Source organism: Rhinolophus sinicus, linkage group LG04 (genome assembly GCF_036562045.2).
Source record: "Rhinolophus sinicus isolate RSC01 linkage group LG04, ASM3656204v1, whole genome shotgun sequence".
NCBI classification, from domain to species: Eukaryota; Metazoa; Chordata; class Mammalia; order Chiroptera; family Rhinolophidae; genus Rhinolophus; species Rhinolophus sinicus.
The window spans coordinates 118,545,891-118,558,951 of record NC_133754.1 but is presented as its reverse complement, the minus strand read 5'-3'; the positions used below and the strand labels follow the sequence as shown (position 1 = coordinate 118,558,951).

At 34.8% G+C, this 13,061-nt stretch overlaps 1 protein-coding gene across 4 annotated transcripts in view; it reads right to left on the bottom strand.

Moving 5' to 3' along the window:
- LINGO2 (leucine rich repeat and Ig domain containing 2) overlaps positions 1–13,061 on the bottom strand; it is a 1,139,090-nt gene that overhangs the window by 641,680 nt on the left and 484,349 nt on the right. The gene's annotated exons all lie outside the window — the stretch shown is intronic.

Genomic DNA, 13,061 nt, shown 5'->3' with positions numbered 1-13,061 from the left:
TTCCTGGACAAGATTCATAAAATATGGCAAATGACAGTCATCCATCTGATAAGTTGATATGAAATATATAGGTATTTAAGTGACTTCTACTTCTAGATAACATACACTATGCACAACAACAACAACAACAACAATAATAATAATGCAAACTTTCACAACCTGTCTCAATTATCTATCAAAGAAACATTTTTAACCATTATGTTATCCCACCTACTTGCTAAAAGAGAAATAAAGTGGTAGGCAAGATATAGCAGTACCCTGCTGCTCTCTAATGTTACTTCTCTACGTTTATTCAATTTGGGCATAAATCTCAATGAAGCAGCACCACAGACATCTGCGCCTGCCTCCCACCACTTTTCTGAAAATCTCCAGTCCATTAGGAGGCAAAGAATATCATGGCAGGAACAGAGATGATGGGGCGGGAGCTCCTAACTGAGAAGTATAACTTTGTCAAGGCACGTGTAGGAGGCGAGAACAGAAACAAAGTGCTTCCTATCCCATTGTCAGAGGGATCCTCTGAGTCCATACTTCAGTGGCTAGATTCAAACAAATCACATTAGCAACCAATGTTTCGGAAAGGTACAGGCAGGAACTATATATGTTTAGTATATATAAATACTAAATATCTATACAGGAACCATATATTTATATACATTTATATATTATGTATATATTAGTTATAACCAATCATCTATCTATCATATATAACTATCATCTATCTATCTATCTATCATATATATATATATATATATATATATATATATATATATATATGTAATTAGCTCCCTTAGCATGTGCTTCTTTGTCTCTTGTCTATTCTTGAAATTAAAACTCACTTTGAAGCAAAGGTGCTTTCTAGCCAAATAAATAAATTTTGCATGGTAATATATTCCATTACATTCTAGAAAGACATGAGAAGCTACATTTATGTTAGGGAGAAACAAACTTTGAAAGAAAGTGTCAACCACATCTGATAAGAAAAGGAGTAAAGTTCAGAGGAGTGGGGCAATAGGCATAAAAATACTGAAATATCAGGAATGGCTGCATAGCATTTTATGAATTTCCTGACATACTGCAGAACTATCCTGCTTTCTTGAAAACACGTCAACTGATACAATGTTGCATCATCTTCTAACTCTGTATTCACAATTGTTTGCCTTATTCTCATTTTGTTATTTATAACTCTACCATAAACAACACTAAATTTTTATTGGAGGCTCACTGTGACAAATCCCGTGATAGGCATTTTCATATACACATCTCATTTAATCAACAAGCTATACATACATTGTCATACTTTGTAGACAGCTACCCATTGTCTTATATATGTCTCAGCATAAAAATCCTAAATTGGAAGCTGCATGCTTCGTAGTGCCGTTTCCAACGAATTTTTAAGTTCTACATCTTTAATTTGCATACATGTTTTAGAATGTGTAAAGTGTTTGTTGAATAATTTAACATGTATATGGAATGTGAAAGTTATCAAACAAAATCCATCATTTTGTTACCCCAAACTTGCATTTTAGCATCCTGTTGGGGAGGGGGGATGATCCTGGAACCCTACAAGTCCTTTTGTTTATGATCACATTTAAGGATTAGATTTATGACACCTTTAAGGAAGAACAAATGTGTACTATATCTCCAACCGATGCATTTTAATTTTCTAATTTTGCTGGAAGAAGATAATTTTAACTAAGACCAAATATTGTTTGAGGGAGATGAAAAATAAGCTATGAAGTGAAAGTAAATGGTTTTAATACAAAAGAAGCATCTAGATATAAAGGACTAGAGAGACTAATTTTCTAAATTTAAAAAAAAAAAAACAACACAACAAAGTAGGGAACAGATAAGGTAGTGGAGAAAGAAGCTAGGGGAAATGTGTTGCTAAACCCATAAAAGTATATGTGTCTTTGGGGTATTTAGTCCTGTGAGAGTTGAAGGACTACAATTGTTTAAGTAGAAATTCCTTCAAAATTTGCTGCGTTATTAATTAAACATTGGAAGAAAGAAATGCAAAGCTGTAATACCTGAAAAAAAATTCAGTGGTTACAAAAATGAGGCATCGTACTCTGTACCAAACGGTAACAAGTAAGATGAAAATCCAGGCCCAGATGTGGTCCTACATCTTGTGACTCATTTGTCTTAACTTGGGGAGGTTCTTTATCACAAAATTATTTGCGAAAGTAGCAGGATGATATTAGTAATCAAGTAAATTGCTCAGAGGAAGAAGAGGGAAAGTATGCAAAATCAATTTCATAAAAATTGGAGCATGTGGTTCAGTTGAACTGAGGACGAGACTCAGAACAGAGAATCTGAGGAATTGTGCCCTCAACATTTTGACTGAGGCACATACTTTGAGATAAGTGATAATATCTAGAACACAAAAAATAAGGACTTGACGAATTTGCTTTTGCAATAGTAGAGAGAAGATAGCCCAGGCACGAGTTAAAAAAAAAAAAAAAAAAAAAAGAAAAAAAAAGAAAAAAAAAATCTGCCCACCTGCTTAAGATGTTCAATAAAATGACACCTAAAGCAGGCAGTGTACCTAACAAAATCCAATTAAAGTCAATCTGGAAAAGATTTATAAAATATATACAGACCTTTTTTTCTTTAACCTTAGGTGTACAAATATTTTTCCCCCAAATCACATGATCAGTTATGGGCAGAAATCAAATAATATTTGCCTCTGGTTTCCAAGTAGGTTCCCTTTTCAGTACACAATAGCACCTCCCTTATTTCTAGTGTCTGTCTATAGTACAATGATTAGATATTACAGTTGAACCCCAAATGTGTATGAAGTGCTCAGCGGACCATGATTTTAAGTGCAGCACTGAAGTAATGTGTGGATTAAAATACAATGTACCTATCACAATCTCCAGCGTTTAGTGAGTGATTAAATGGCAGCTGCTATTGCTATATTATTATTAGAAAATGAGAGAAAATATGAGTAAGAAGAAGATAGTGGCAATGAGAGGGAAAAAAATAGTAAAGAGGGTCGATGAACACGCTGTAACAGAAATTTTAGAGGAATTAATATTTTAAAAAGAAAATCAGAGCTGACTGAATATTCATTCAAACAAGTGACTTTAACTTCAAGGTTAGAAATATGCAAATGGAATTTATAAAAGAATAAGTGTTGTTTTATTTACCTCTTTAGACAATGAGGATAATAATATCCATGGATAAGCAATATTTTAAAACTGATTCAAACTGTAAGTATATCTGTCAGGTTTATGGTGGTATGCTAGGGAGTATTTGAAAACAAAGGAAAAAAGAGTATCAGTCTTCCTGGAGTTTCCATAATATTTTAGAGGGAAAAATACATACCTACACTGTGACTATTTCTAGGTATGAATACCCTCTAGTTATGAATTTACAGCTCTATCTTTACAAGAGTTTAGGAGAAAATCCCTGGTTTAAATAAAAGGGTAGCTATTTTTATCATTCTTCTTTTCTCTTTTCCACAGCATTTTCTACTGATTTCTATACTTTATTTTAAAGTGGTGGAGAGGTGAAAGGCTTTTTTTTTCCCCCAGAGGAATACACAGTATTATGGCATCTCCTTTTAAAAGAAAAGTAACTCTTTCACTTAATGAATTTTTTATTCACTGTTATTAATACTTAGTATACAATAGTCTGTGGGCTCTGTGCAACCTAATTCTCTATGATGCATTTAAGAACCTATCTTTAAATACATTGAAAGAACCTACATAAATATTTTAAGAATACATATTTAAATATATTTAAGAACATACTGTGAAATAAATCGTGTGTGTGTGTGTGTGTGTGTGTGTGTGTGTATTGTATAACTCATCTGTTTGTTATTGTTATAGCTTTCACACAAGACCACGTTGTATAGGGCATTAACACGGAGAGAAAATGATGTTGCCGAGTTTATCACAATGAAGAGCTTTGATCAATGAATTGCTTGGATGATCCCTTAAGACACATAACACAGCATCACCTAAGGAGCACGCAGTGGCCCATAACCTCTGACGTGGAATTGCACGTCATGTTGGAAAGCTTAGAGATGGCTAAGAGAAGTGGTGTGCCCTACACTGTGTGGGGAGAGAGAATCTATCATACACTGAGAAGATGGAATGTTTTAAATTAGTATATGGCATCTGCATCCTCTTCACATTCCTTTCTTTATTCATGAAATAGAAGGAATAAGTGAAATAACCTGTCTACTGTGTGCCTGTATATGATGCTTTAAAAACTTTGTTTAATTTATTTACCATACAATAAATCTTGTGAGATAGGTAGTACTGTCCCTGTACAAATACAAAACTGAAGCTTAGAAAATGACACAGTTATTTTTTCAAGATCACAGACTTCTGTGATATATATCACTGTCTCCATAATATCTACTATAGCTTTGACCACGGGAGTGGTTAGAACAAATGTTAAATTGAATGCAATGGTGCTTTATAAAACTTGGAACCTGTAATGAGTGCAGTTGACAAGAACTGGATGATTTAAGTGTTTTATTACCAACATTTCAGGATTGGTAAATAAAATAAAAGTTCTATGAATAAAAGCTTTCTCTTTCTTTTGTTTGTTGTTTTGGCTCTTGTTTGAAAGGCTGTTTATTAAAATGATATACAGTCTGTTTTCTGAATTAATGTTAAATTTTAGACTTACACTAGAATTTTTTATTAAGATTCATAAAAATATAACATGCAATATTTTAAACAGGGTGTTTTTGCATAAAGTACTAGCTTCTTAATAAAAACAAATAATATTTCCAACAAATTGACATAATATAAATGACATTTTCTGGAAATGTAAATTCATTCAACATTACTTTTCCATTAGGATAGAAAACAGATATACCATTTGTTTAATCTGAATTCTAATATAACAAAGTACCTATGTAATTCTTAATTTTAATATTATAAAACAGCTAGGCTAATACTAAGAATTAAGCTAGACAATTCATTACTCTAATATAGTAAGTTAGCTGTACTATTTACTGGGGCAATAGAAGGAATATAGAAAGGAAATAGGAGATAATACTTTCATGGAGTAGTTTTGACTCTGGCATTTACTAGAACTTTTTAATATTAATGTATACATTTTTCCAAATTAAAGAAAAGCGTAATGACGGTATTACTTGACTGACTTACTCTATAGAGATTCCACTGATAACATGTTGCCCTAGATGGCAAAAGAGACTCTTGCAATTACATTATACTAAATTCCATTTTAGTGTGAAATGCACATCACCTGTTCTTCAGGAAAGGAAAACAGTAATAAAAAGGGGAATGTTGACTCTCCTCTATTTTAAGTTGCCTGGTTTTAAATTGCTTTGTTTGGTGGCTCCCAACAGAATGACGAGGACTTCACTTTGGATTGCTTTTGGTGGCTTACATTTCCTTTTGTTCTTGACTTTCTTAGAGGTGTACGTGGTAGAGATATCAGCATTTTTATTTGCTTTCATCTTTCAAAACCCAAGAGTGAAAGAAATATCCTGTTATCTTTTTATTAGGTCCATCAAGTTAAAAGTTTTTTGTGCTTAAACTTTTAAAAAGTTGAAATTCTACTATGGCTACAAATTTTTGCAAGTGAAACATATTTCAGTTTGGTCTCAAAACGTATCTTTATAAAATATTTCTCTTTGAATCACACACACACACAGTAAGACAATTTTTATGCCTTTCATACATTAACATAATTATATTTAATATGCACCAAATGCCTACCATAAGCCAGGTATTTGCTAAGTACTTTACAGCCACTTGCTCACTAAATTCTCGAAACAATCAAATGACACTATTTTTATCCCAATTGAAAGATGGAAAATTGAGGCATAGAGATATTCACTAATCAAGTAATTAACAGACTTGGAATTTAAACCAAGGAAGCATAACTCCCGTGCATGAGCTATTAACAACAATGCAATACTACCTCTGATTAAAATATAGTAATAATGGCATTCTGACAAGAGTACACATGAAAATGTTCCTTTACTATCTTAACCACACTTAAATCAAAGCTATCAAACCACAGAAGTACATGTAGGGTGGCAGAAATAGTTTAGTTAATAATAACAGAGCTGAATTAGTTCACCGCACAATGTCTGCTAGAGTACCAAACACAGAAAACCAGTCAATAAATATTTGTTGTATGAGTGAATTAACAAATAAATGATGAAATGTATGTGAGCTCTGGCGTGTCTACAAACCCGACGGAAGTGCCAGCTCCAAACACAGTAACCAAGCGGCCCAGTCTGGATGCAGTACACACCTTCCCTGAGGCCACACCTCCCCTTCTTCACCTTCATCTCCACCTTCCAGGACTCCCACATAGTCTCCTGAGCTTTAGTAACCTGTGTTCCGTTTACAGCTGCCTAAATTTATATTCATTAGGTCCTTGTTCTATGCTATGGTGCTTCTAATAGTACATAGTTTAGGTGGAGCTAAATAAATACTCACAGAAGGAATCAGTTGAATCAATGCATGAATCTATGAATGCAGAGAATAAAAAATTTAAATAAAGAAAATAATATGGATCAGCCATTTAATAAATTAATTGCAAATGTGATTCCAGTTAATATTGGTACATTTTAACTGAGGCTTTTGAGAGAAATATCATGATTCAGGATAATAATCCTAGTCATGAGAACATAAGGCAATAATACCATACATCAGAAATCCAAACCCAGAAGCCATTGTCATTGTCCTGGGTTCTTCCTCTCTCACCTCCTCAAGTGCACCCTGAATGCATGTATGTACTATCACCTTTACTGCCACCCTGCAGTCAGAGCCATTATCTGTCTCCTGGATGACTCTCATGGCCTCCTAACTAGTCTTTCTACTTATGTGCTTGTCCTTCCAATCCATTCTCTATATTCTAGAATTATCTTAAAATATCAATGGAATCATGTCTCTCTATAAGTGACTTCCCTTTGTCCTTTGGAGATTTTTACATTATTTTTTCCCATATGCATTCTCTCTCTCTCTCTCTCTCTCTCTCTCTCTCTCTCTCCCCCCCCCCCCCAACTTCACTTCTCCAGTCCTACCTCCTGGCGTTGTCTCCCTCATGCTCAGCCTCGATCTGTGCTGAGAGCTTGGCCACACTTCAGCGTCCTTACATGCACTAGTCCTCTATTAGAGCCGTCTTCTTCCTGCTCTTCCCCTCGCCTTTTCATTTTTACATTAGGTTTCAGCTTCAATGTCACTTCCAAATGTATACCTCATTCTAAATGGGAGTCCCCACTGATATGGCTTCCTCAACTTTTCCTCCTCCCTGTCATTTCCCATAATAATGTAATTGTTTTGAGCTCAAGATTTGTGTTGAACACAACATTGGACAAGCTGTTCATCCTTGCTATGCCCCAGTTTCCTTATTTATAATATGAGACACAATATTATTTACCTAAAAGGATGGTTGTGAGAACTAGTAAGTGAGTTAATACATGTAAGCACTCAGAACAGTGTCTGACACATCAGTAATATATATGAGCTATTATCATTCAGTGAAATTTTATTTATCCATGTACTCATTTGATATTTTGCCTTTCTCATAAACATGCAAATTCAAGGTGAGCAAGAATGATAGTTATATCCTTACCACCACAGACTTGGTGCTTCTAATAGTACATAGCTTAGGAAGAGCTAAATAAATACTTATAGAAGGAATCAGTTCTATCAATGCATGAATCTATGAATGTGGAGAATAAAAAACTTTAAAAAAGAGACAATAATATGGAGCAACCATCTTTGGGCAGGTGGGTCTTTAATGTTCAAAAACTTATACAACATTGACCTGGAGATAATATGTAGCAGCATGTTTCACTTGTTTAGAAAGTTGCCTGGACATAAAGAAAATATTAATATTGTACCCATTCAATTGTTCTCAATCAAAGGTATTTGAGAATTAACTAAAAACACCAGAAACAATTCTTGGGAGGTTGTTTCATCCCCATCTATTTCTGTCATTGTTGGGCATTAATGAATACAGAAACTTTTGTAGCTCTCAGGAAAATGTTCTGAGTTTTAACAAAAAATCATTTCACGATTATCAAAGTTACAATACAGTTCCTAGAATGAGACTTTACTCCAAGAAAATCTCAAAACCCAGTTTCTCACATCCTCTAACTTTGATTCTGATCTCCTTGAATTGTTGTTTTAAACTCCTAATGCATAATCAACAAAGATGTCCTGTTGATACATTTGAGAAAATGACTGCTATGACACTGTTAAAAAAAGATGATGTAAGACCCCCATAGCAAAAAATGATGTTAGCTACCTCATGTTCATAACTGTTACGATATCCATTTAAACATAGATTTGGGGATAAAGGTATAAAAGGAAAGTGTGCATATCAAGTCCTCTTGAGTTGCTTTTTTTCTGCTTTCTTAGAAATAGTCAATTGGTCCTTTAATATCTTATCATTAACAACTCATCTTGGCAAACACTCTTTAGACAGTGTCTGTATTTAATCTTAGTTTCCTTCTGTAAGACCAGAGCAGAGGTATCACTGTGTATTATTTAAGAACTGGGCCTCTGGAGTCAATTTGAATCATAATCAATCCTAGTTTCTTCTGACATAAATAGTGTTCCTTTTATAAGATAAGATATTGAAAAATATATTGAACAATATTGTTGAACAATTCATTTATTCACTATATATTTACGGAAGAAATGTTTTGGGAAGGGACTGAGACTGAAGAGAAAAACAAGGCAAGTTGTTGCCCTGGAAAAATCACAGATCACAAACTCTGCTGTATCAGATACACTAAAAAGTCTTCTTTATATAGTCTGGCATACCTAAGTTGTATGTAGGAGATGCCTAGTGATGACTAGCTGTGTGTCAGATACCCTACAACTTGTCTATTAATGAGCTCATGAGATAGGTGCTGTGATTCTCATGTGCAGAAAAGGAGCTCCCTGAGCTCAGAATTCAATAGCCAATCTCCCTACTTTATTTAACTAATAAGTAACCAAGTGCAGTTTCAACTTTGTACTTTTTTATTCGAAAACCCAAGCATTTTTGACTCAGCCTGTCTTTCTCTAAAATTCCTGACAAAGTTGATAGAAGACTAGGAACCAGAAGACCATGAGGAACAGCTCCTTTTAACTTCTTCCTCTGGGAAAGGAGCAAGAGAGCACAATCCAACCCCAACCAGTGGTGTTCTCACAACAGGCATTCCAACGAACTCTTCAAAGTCTCTGTATCTCATCAGCATTGCCTCAGCCCTTTCACAGAGGCTAATAGAGAAGAAAGGGAAGTGGGAAATTTAAAAAAAAAAAAAAAGAGAGAGAGAGCAAGAAGGAGAGAGGGATATAGAGAATGTCTGCGTAGGGAAAGGGATGTCTGGCTGCTGGAGCTGATGATGCACTTAGAGAGCCAAACCTACACTGGATGAATCAACTCCCGAGCCAGAGTCACATCTCTGCAGAGGCACCATATTTACCCAAAATGTGTTCCTTTCACTAGAATAGCTTAGCCTAAGTAGTATCTGAAGAATTTGAAAGAACAATCTACAGAGATTAGGAAGTAGAGTGTTAACTCGAGAGAAATAGGCTCAGTGAAAATTTATGACTTCATCATTTATAAAATAATTGTCGTGTAGAAGGATCCATAAAATAGCCTGATCTCAAATTATATTTGAATCTCTCCGGAAGTAGAGATCCAGAGGAACTAAGTAACTTGCTGATAGCAAGCTGAGCTGGGAGTAGAACCTAGGTCTCCAGATCCATCGTGAGTGTTCTCGGAGTTATCTCATCCTCAGAGGCCACTGTTGCCAAAGCTTGAACGTTATGGTCAGGTTTCTATCCAGCTCTTTCCTGGGATGACAGATCCCTGAGCGTGACACTACCCAGGAAAGGAGCTGCAACCCTTTTTAAGAAATGGGCCTGTGAACTCATGACGGTCTCTCTCAATGATGCTGCTCAGTTGTCTGCACACTGGGAAAACATTGCAACCCTGGAGATGACTTCAAAGCAGGTAGAAAGGGGCTCAGGGAACCACACTGACCTTTCCTGAATCTGTTTCATATTTTCTGGACTGTGTCGTATTGGCACATCAGTGGGTTTGTCAAATCTTTGCTTTACATTTTTACTTCTTACAAAGTAATCTATCAATGAAAGGGTCATAACCAAATTCTAGATTCAATTTTTCTAGGTCATCTTTTAGGCTTTGTACATAGTTTTTCTTATTACAGGATATTGCTTAGGGATCTTCAGGAGGTTTTAATGTACTTTCCTGAAATTTTTCTTTATATCTCTATTCATTTTGCCAAATACTTTTATAAGACGGTTTCATTACGATGGATATATTTCTATAGTCCTGAGTCTATATTTTGTTTCTCAGCAATATAATTTGAAATTAATAAAAACATTAGGGAAATGTTGGTCATTCTAAATACATCATCATATGTTTAAAACCATTTGTAAAGATTTATGGAACTATATTAATTATGAGGACTGACAAGTTAGATTATTTTAAATATATTCAATAGGAATTCATGCAGAATAAATAATAGGAATAATTTTATATTAAAACTTAATTATAGAAAGCTGATTCTGTTTCTATGGCAGATCGATGTTTATTATTTAAAAAACACATTGATGAAAAAAAATTCAATTTTAAGCCAAGCTACAGTGAAATATCTTTAAATTAAGGGTAGCTCTACACATATTCTCTGATGTAAATTATGCAGTTAATTGGTAGAGTGATAAAAATTAGAGAAGAGCTACAAAGAATGATTTTACATATTCCCACCTCCCCCTGTCCTGAGATGATAACAGAAAGAACCCAATCCTATTGCTAAACATCCTACAATCTATTTCTGATATTTTTCTTTTGTAAATAATAATTACATTTTGGCTTTTTTCAATTCTGGAATTGGAAACAACCTTGATACAGTAATTATTCAAACCCAAGGATATAGGCAAGACTGAATTCAAAAGTTCTGAATGCCTGTTGCCTTAGTTTTAAAAACGGTCTTCTGAAAAAGTCTCTGGTATGCGCCAGTAGTTATAGCATTTATTTATATATTTCCAAATGTTACACCCCAAACCTTGCCCACTGCCTTACCAAAACTTCATATTAAATCACTGTGCTATTGCAATATTTTACTGCTAGTAATTGATCAAAGGACTGAAAGGAATTTCTGAAGTCATACAAGCCCCCTCCAGGCTGCAGGCAATTACCACCAAGCAAGACGAATGAGCCCACCTGAATGTGTACCCAGCTTTCGTGCCAGCCCCGTCCTGTGAACTACAGACTGATCCCTAGTCTGGCACATCTTTGATATCTGTCTGGTTTTGCACTGTGATCCTTCTATTAAAAAATGACCTTTCACTGGTTTTTCATGAAAAGAGCATAAGGATTTTTTGTTGTTGTTTTTTTACAAATTTCCCTAAGTTTCATCCTTAAGTCAAGCCTTCTAAGCCCCTTATCCCAAGCAATCAGAATATTGCCCATTCCCTCCTCTGTTCTCCCAAGCAATCTGAAGCATGCCTCTATTATCACACTTACCACATTGTAATTATTTATTTAGATAATATTGAACCATTAATCACAAATTAGAACTTCCTATGCTTCTACCCCAGTGCCTACCATATAGCCAGGGCTCAATAATTGTTTGTTGCTGAAATAATCATGTTTATAATGTATCTACAGAACCAAAATGAAAAATCTAATGTAGAACGCAATCAAGCTTTATCAAGAAAGTTTTGTCATTCACTCATTCAGCATCTGCTACGTGGCAAGCACGTCTCAGTCCTCTGTGCTTTCTGTAGAGACAGCCCGAGAAAAACTAAGAGTCTAGTCCATGGTTGACATTCATCAAATGTTAATGTATTTCCTTTTGTCCTTCCTTTTCCCTCTTTCTGCAGCCACTTCTCATATAAGGTCAATTAATATATTTGTACTCTTATTCTTTAAATTCATGTAAGGATTTATTAAACTGTTGCGTCTCTTCTTTCAATTTTTTGGCCTTTATATTTTAAACCAATTTCTGTATCCATTTCTTGTAGGACTCTTTTATGCATAGAACAAATGAAAAATAGCTACTCGTAGTCTACACCAAGTTCTTAAAAGGTTATTGTTTTCATTCTTACATCATTATTTTTAACCTGGCTCTTCATTTCAAATATCATTCCCCCCCCTCCCCGCCTTTCTGGTTATTCCAAGTTCTCCAGTGTAAAAGGGACAAGACTCTCATGAAGTAATTCACAGGGATATGCAAGTGACAGAAGTGTGACTCTTCGCAAGTGAATATTTTTAAATAGGGTATCAGCTATTAGTAATCAAAGGACACGAATCCCTGATGGAAAATGTCAGAGTCCATGGCACCTGGTGGAGAGGTAGAAGGTGGAGGCACAGTGGTTCACAGAAACCTGAGAGTCAGACAGACCTGAGATTGAATCTCAACTCTACCACTTACCAGCTGTGTATTTTGGCAAGTTGTTTAACCTCTGAGATTCATAAAGTCTTCAATTTCAAAGGATGAATTATGCTATCAAATAGGCATTAATTTATACAAATTCAAAAAACACAGCAGTTGGTAAACAGTTAAGTACTCAATTGGCAGCTTTATTTATTAGTTACATTATGATAACGTTAAAAAAAATATCCTAGTTTCCATTAAATAAATTTCTGCTTTCATATTATTATACAGGATAGAGTTACTTATGAGAAAAATCTGCTATTTTGATGTTCCATTGTTTTTTTTAAATTTTAAATCTATTAAATTGCTATGTTTCTGGAATCATATTATATCACATCTCTCTAGTAATTGACCCTCACATAGACCTTTCATTTTTTCTAAGTTTTAGTCATTTTGGAGAATGACTCCCTAATCTGGAGGTACTCCCTAGAACCCCTCAAAGTGAATTTTAGATTATCCTCTTTAGTTATAGTCTGCATCAGAGATCATAAACATGCCTGACAGATTTGGTAACAAATTATCTGGCTATTTATTTTTACGTTGTGTGAGTGTGTATGTAAGTCTGTGGGAGTGTGGGAGTGAGTGTGTGTGTGTGTGCGTGTGTGTGCGTGTGTGTGTATGTTTGTAAGTCTACACATACACATTACCTTACCATTCC